General features: G+C 36.7%; 1 non-coding gene across 1 annotated transcript; it reads right to left on the bottom strand.

The window, feature by feature from the left end:
* Window positions 1–3408: 3408 nt before the first annotated feature.
* On the bottom strand, window positions 3409–3481 carry TRNAS-GGA (transfer RNA serine (anticodon GGA)). The gene has a single exon. It is a non-coding gene; the product is annotated as a tRNA-Ser (tRNA).
* Window positions 3482–6157: the final 2676 nt, after the last annotated feature.

The following is a 6157-nucleotide window of genomic DNA, read 5'->3' as shown; positions in this document are numbered from 1 at the left end:
GCAGAGTGAATCTTTATCAGAAAAACTGAGCTCGTTTTAGGCATTGTGGGCTCAAGGGAGATAAGAAACAGTAGGGGGACTGGTTCCTCCCCACCTCATCTAGCTCTGCTCTGTGAAAGACACACCCATCTCTCTTTTTAAATAAGCAAAACAGGGTAACATTTATAAAAGGCTTTAGTTAACTGAAGAATCAATGGCCTCTTGTAAGTGATATGGGTTTGGTTTGCATTCATTTAATTTATAAATACAGAGTTGAGGCTCCTATGTGAAGATTAAGAAATGATTGCAAGTATTCAGAACCTCCTGATATCCACATAATATTTACATGGTAAAATATTCAGAATACACTTCTTTTACCATCAAAAAGATCTACTATGATGTTACTTTTTATTACGTTAATTTTTGTTAAAAATCATGAAACTCAGAATTCATGTCTTAAGCACTGATTTCTTCAGAAAAGATATATTAAAGATATATTACTGTTTTCTTGCTTTTACACAGCAGGCAATGCATGCAGCTTGGCAAACTTGCAATTTTTTAAAATTTATATTGAACCATCTGTTTTGCTGGGCAGTTTGAGGCCCTTTTCCCCGACTCTGACACATCTATCTAAACTTTTTTTTTTTTTTAACAACCTGCTCTTGAACGCATTGCCAATTAGTTTTAACTTCACAAAAATGAATGACAACCTGATGAATGCCATCACTGAACACATCATTACTTGAAAATTTGTCAGTTATAAAGATATTCACAAAGGCAGTAATTATAATTAGCAAAAAAAGGCAAATTGCTTCAACTTGGTGTCTTTAACAAAAATATACCCTTATATGTTAATGATGGCTTTCAGTGATATTGTCAACAACTTTTCTACATATAGTATAAATCTTGTTCTTTCATTTCTCAACTCTAATTTTTGGCAATGAATGAAAAGAGAATGCAATGTTGGCATTTCAAGAAGAAATAACATAAGGTTATCTTGATATTATAATTATATCTCTAAAATGCTAGATTCACTATAGCAGTGGCATGACATCATTGTTAACTAGTGCATTTCAGAAAAGGTGAAGAATGTAGAAACACAAATATTTGATATGAAACAAATAAAACTGATAATAAGCCAAGCTGTATACCAAATAATATATGAATATTAATGCTTTTCTTAGTGTAATAAAGAGGAAACTGAGGAATACTCTTCAGCAGAGACAGGCAAAGGTATTATAAATTTTAGAACTGTTTTGTTTAGAATCTATTTGAAAATAAGTTCTTCAACATTTAAATTGTGCTATTGCATCAAAATAGTAACTTCATAATTATAACTGAATTGAACAAAATATATTCTAGCATAACTAATAAAATATCTTTAAAAAGAGTGTGTTGAATTTCAAGAACTGCGAATTATATGGTATTTCTGTGTGAATATCAGCTAATTTTGACTGGTAGGTAATATGAGGTATTTATTTCTTGCAGGGGAAAATCTGTTAAATAAAATTTTGAAATTGCAAAGTTTTAATATAACAGATTGTTCAGAACAAGAATAAAGTGCTTTCCAAATCAACCAAGGGAATACAGGGAGAGCAAAAATTTAAGGGGAAATACATTTATTGTGAAAAAGGAAAGAACAAAGCAGTCAATGTTGTATGAACTTTCAATAAGAAATACAGAAAACTAATGAAAATGAGAAAGAATAATATTGCATAGGAATCTGTAATGTTAGGTCCATGAATCAAGGTAAATTGGAAGTGGTCAAATAGGAGATGGCAAGAGTGAACACTGACATTTTAGGAATCAGTGAACTAAAAGGAAACAGAATGGGCAAATTTAATTCAGATGACCATTATATCTACTACTGTGGGCAAGAATTCCTTAGAAGAAATGGAGTAGCCCTCATAGTAAACAAAAGAGTCTGAAATGCATTACTTGGGTGCAATCCCCAAAAGGACAGAATAAACTTGATTCACTGCCAAGACAGACCATTCAATACCAGAGTAATCCAACTCTTTATCCCAACCAGAAATGCCAAAGAAGCTTAAGTTGAACAATTCTATGAAGACCTACAAAACTTTCTAGAACTAATACCAAAAAAAAAAAAAAAAAAAAAGAATGTCCTTTTCATCATAGGGGATTGGAATGCAAAAGTAGGAAGTCAGGAGATACCTGGAGTAACAGGCAAGTTTGGCCTTGGAGTACAAAATGAAGCAGGGCAAAGGCTAACAGTTTTGCCAAGAGAATGCACTAGTCATAGCAAACAAACTCTTCCAACAACACGAGACAACTCTACACTTGGATATCACCAGATGGTCAATACCGAAATCAGATTGATTATTTTATTGGCAGTCAAAGATAGAGAAGCTCTATACAGTCAGCAAAAATAAGACTGGGAGCTGACTGTGGCTCAGATACTGAACTCCTTATTGCAAAATTCAGACTTAAGTTGAAGAAAGTGGGAAAAACTACTAGACCATTCAGGTATGACCTATATCAAATTTTACTATTCTACAGTGGAAGTAACAGATAGATTCAAGGGATCTGATAGAATGCCTGAGGAACTATGGAAGGAGGTTTGTAACACTGTACAAGAGGAGGTGATCAAAACTACCCCCAAGAACAGAAATGCAAGAAGGCAAAATGGCAATCTGAGGAGGCCTTACAAATAGCTGAGAAAAGAGAAGTGGAAGGCAAAGGAGAAAAGGAAAGATATACCCACCCTGAATGCAGAGTTCCAAAGAAGAGCAAGGAGAGATGAGAAAGCCTTCCTAAGTCAACAATGCAAAGAAACAGAGGAAAACAATAGAATGGGAAAGACTAGAGACCTCTTCAAGAAAATGAGAGATACCAAACAAACATTTCATGCAAAAATGGGCACAGTAAAGGACGCAAATTGTATGGGCCTATGAACAACACAAGATATTAAGAGGAGGAGGCAAGAACACAGAGTTCAGTTCAGTCACTCGGTTGTGTCTGACTCTTTGCGACCCCATGGACTGCAGTATGCCAGGCTTCCCAGAGCAGAACTATACAAATAAGGTCTCAATTACCCAGATAACCACTATGGTGTGATCACTCACCTAGAGCCAGACATCCTACAGTACGAAGTCAAGCGGACCTTAGGAAGCATCACTATAAACAAAACAGGTGGGGACAATGGAATTCGTTATTTCAAATCCTAAATGATGATGCTGTCAAAGTGCTACACTCAATATGTCAGCAAATTTAGAAAACTCAGTAGTGGCCACAGGACTAGAAAAGGTCCATTTTCATTTCAATCTCAAAGAAAAGTGAAAGTGAAGTCATTCAGTCGTTTCCGACTCTTTGCGACCCCATGGACTGTAGCCAACCAGGCTCCTCCCTCCATGGGATTCTCCAGGCAAGAGTACTGGAGTGGGTTGCCATTGCCTTCTCCAGGGGATCTTCTCTGACCCAGGGATTGAACCTGGGTCTCCTGCATTCCAGGCAGACGCTTTAACCTCTGAGCCATCAGGGAGCCCCAATCTCAAAGAAGGGCAATGCCAAAGAATGCTCAAACTACTGTAAACTGCACTCATTTCACATACTAGCAAAGTGATGCTCAGAATTCTCCAAGCTAGGCTTCAATAGTACGTGAACCAAGAAATTCCAAATATTCAAGCTATATTTAAAAAAGGCAGAGGAATCAGAGATCAAATTGCCAACATCCACTGGATCATAGAAAAGGCAAGAGAATTCCAGAAAAATATCTACTTCTGCCTCATTGTCAATGCTAAAGGCTTTGACTGTGTGGATCACAACAAACTGTGGGAAATTCTTACTAAAATGGAAATACCAGATCACCTTACCACCTCCTGAGAAACCTGTATGCACATCAAGGAGCAACAGTTAGAACCAAACGTGGAAAAATGGACTGGTTCCAAATTGGGAAACAACTACATCAAGGCTGTATATTGTCACCCTGATTATTTAACTTATATGCAGAGTACATCATGAGAAACACTGGGCTGGAAGGAGCACAAGCTGAAGTTAAGAATGCAGGGAGAAGTATCAGTAACCTCAGATATGCAGATGACACCACCCTCATGGCAGAATGTGAAGAGGAACTAAGCAGCCTCTTGATGAAAGTGAAAGAGGAGAGGGAAAATGTTGGCTTAAAACTCAACATTCATAAATCTAAGATCATGGCATGCAGTCACATCACTTCATGCAAATAGATGGGGAAACAATGGAAACAGTGATAGACTTTATTTTCTTGGGCTCCAAAATCATTGCAGATGATGACTGCAGCCATGAAATTAAAGGATGCTTGCTCATTAGAAGAAAAGCTATGACAATCCTAGACAGCTTATTAAAAAGCAGAGAGATTATTTTGTCAACAAAGGTCCCTATAGTCAAAGATATTGTTTTTCCAGTAATAGGGTATGGATGTTAGGGTTGGACCATAAAGAAGGTTGAACACTAAAGAATTGATGCCTTTGACTTGTGGTGTTGGAGAAGACTCTTGAGCATCCCTTGGACTGCAAGGAGAACAAATCAGTCAATCTTAAGGAAATCAATCCTGAATATTCATTAAATGGACTAATGTTTAAGCTGAAGCTCCAATACTTTGGCCACCTAATACGAAGAACCTACTCCTTAGAAAAGACCCTGATGCTGGGAAAGATTGAAGGCAGGATGAGAAGGAGACAACAGAGGACAAACTGGTTGGATGACATCACAAACTCAATGCACATGAGTTTGAGCAAGCTCCGGGAGATGGTGAAGTTCAAGAAAGCCTGGCGTGCTGCAGTCCAGGGGGTCACAGAGTCAGACACGACTGAGCAATTTATGTATTTTATTCCAAAATCTATCTAGCTGTCCAAAAAAAGCTTATCTTTGACATTTCTGCTCCAAGATGGATTTCTATATGTACTTTAGTTTATTTCTGGACTTTTCTATCCATATGCCAATACCAAACTAATTAAAGAACATTTTCAGGATGTTGTCTTGGTTGGTAAAACTACTTCCTTCCTAATATAATTTCCCTTTTAGTCTATATATCCACTGCTCTTTGTCTGCTTCTCCTTATGAACTTTATTGTCAACTCTATCCCCTTCATTTTAAAAATATCATTTTTGTATTTACTGGGATTCCATTAAGTCTAACAATTTTCTTAGTTAAAGTTATCTGACCCCAAGTTTCATTTGCCTTCTTTTACATCATGTTCAAGAAATTTAACTCCCAAATTTCATACAGATTTTAGAAATAACATTGCTTTTCATCAATAGCACTCCATGCTGTATAAAATCAAATGAAGATTATATATTAAAGGAGAATTGTGGACAGAATAACAAACATAATTTTCTTCTTTAAAGACATTCTTTTAAAAATGCTAATATATTTCAACTTATTTTACCGGGATTCTGCAAAATCAACAAGCCAACAGCAGACTAGAACATGTGTTTTTGCAAAAATTATTATATACTTTTTAAGGTCTGGAATTAATTTCCTAAATAGCATTTTTTTTTTTTTACTGAAGTATAGTTGGTTTTATTGAGGTCATACCTGTATGGTCTAGTGGTTTTCCCTACTTTCTTCAACTTAAGTCTGAATTTAGCAATTCCTGATGTTCAAGCTGGATTTAGAAAAGGTAGAGGAACCAGAGATCAAATTGCCAACATCTGCTGGATCATGGAAAAAGCAAGAGAGTTCCAGAAAAACACCAATTTCTGCTTTATTGACTGTGCCAAAGCCTTTGACTGTGTGGATCACAATAAACTGTGGAAAATTCTGAAAGAGATGGGAATACCAGACCACCTGACCTGCCTGTTGAGAAATTTGTATGCAAGTCAGGAAGCAACAGTTAGAACTGGACATGGAACAACAGACTGGTTCCAAACAGGAAAAGGAGTACGTCAAGGCTGTATATTGTCACCCTGCTTATTTAACGTATATGCAAAGTACATCATGAGAAACACTGGGCTGGAGGAAGCACAAGCTGGAATCAAGATTGCCAGGAGAAATATCAATCACCTCAGATAGGCAGATGACACCACCCTTATGGCAGAAAGTAAAGAGGAACTCAAAAGCCTCTTGATGAAAGTGAAAGTGGAGAGTGAAAAAGTTGGCTTAAAGCTCAACATTCAGAAAATGAAGATCATGGCATCCGGTCCCATCACTTGATAGGAAATAGATGGGGAAACAGTGGAAA

This window comes from Bubalus kerabau, chromosome 2 (genome assembly GCF_029407905.1).
Source record: "Bubalus kerabau isolate K-KA32 ecotype Philippines breed swamp buffalo chromosome 2, PCC_UOA_SB_1v2, whole genome shotgun sequence".
NCBI lineage: Eukaryota > Metazoa > Chordata > Mammalia > Artiodactyla > Bovidae > Bubalus > Bubalus kerabau.
Note: the sequence above shows the minus strand (reverse complement) of the source record. Positions and strands in the feature narration are given on the sequence as shown.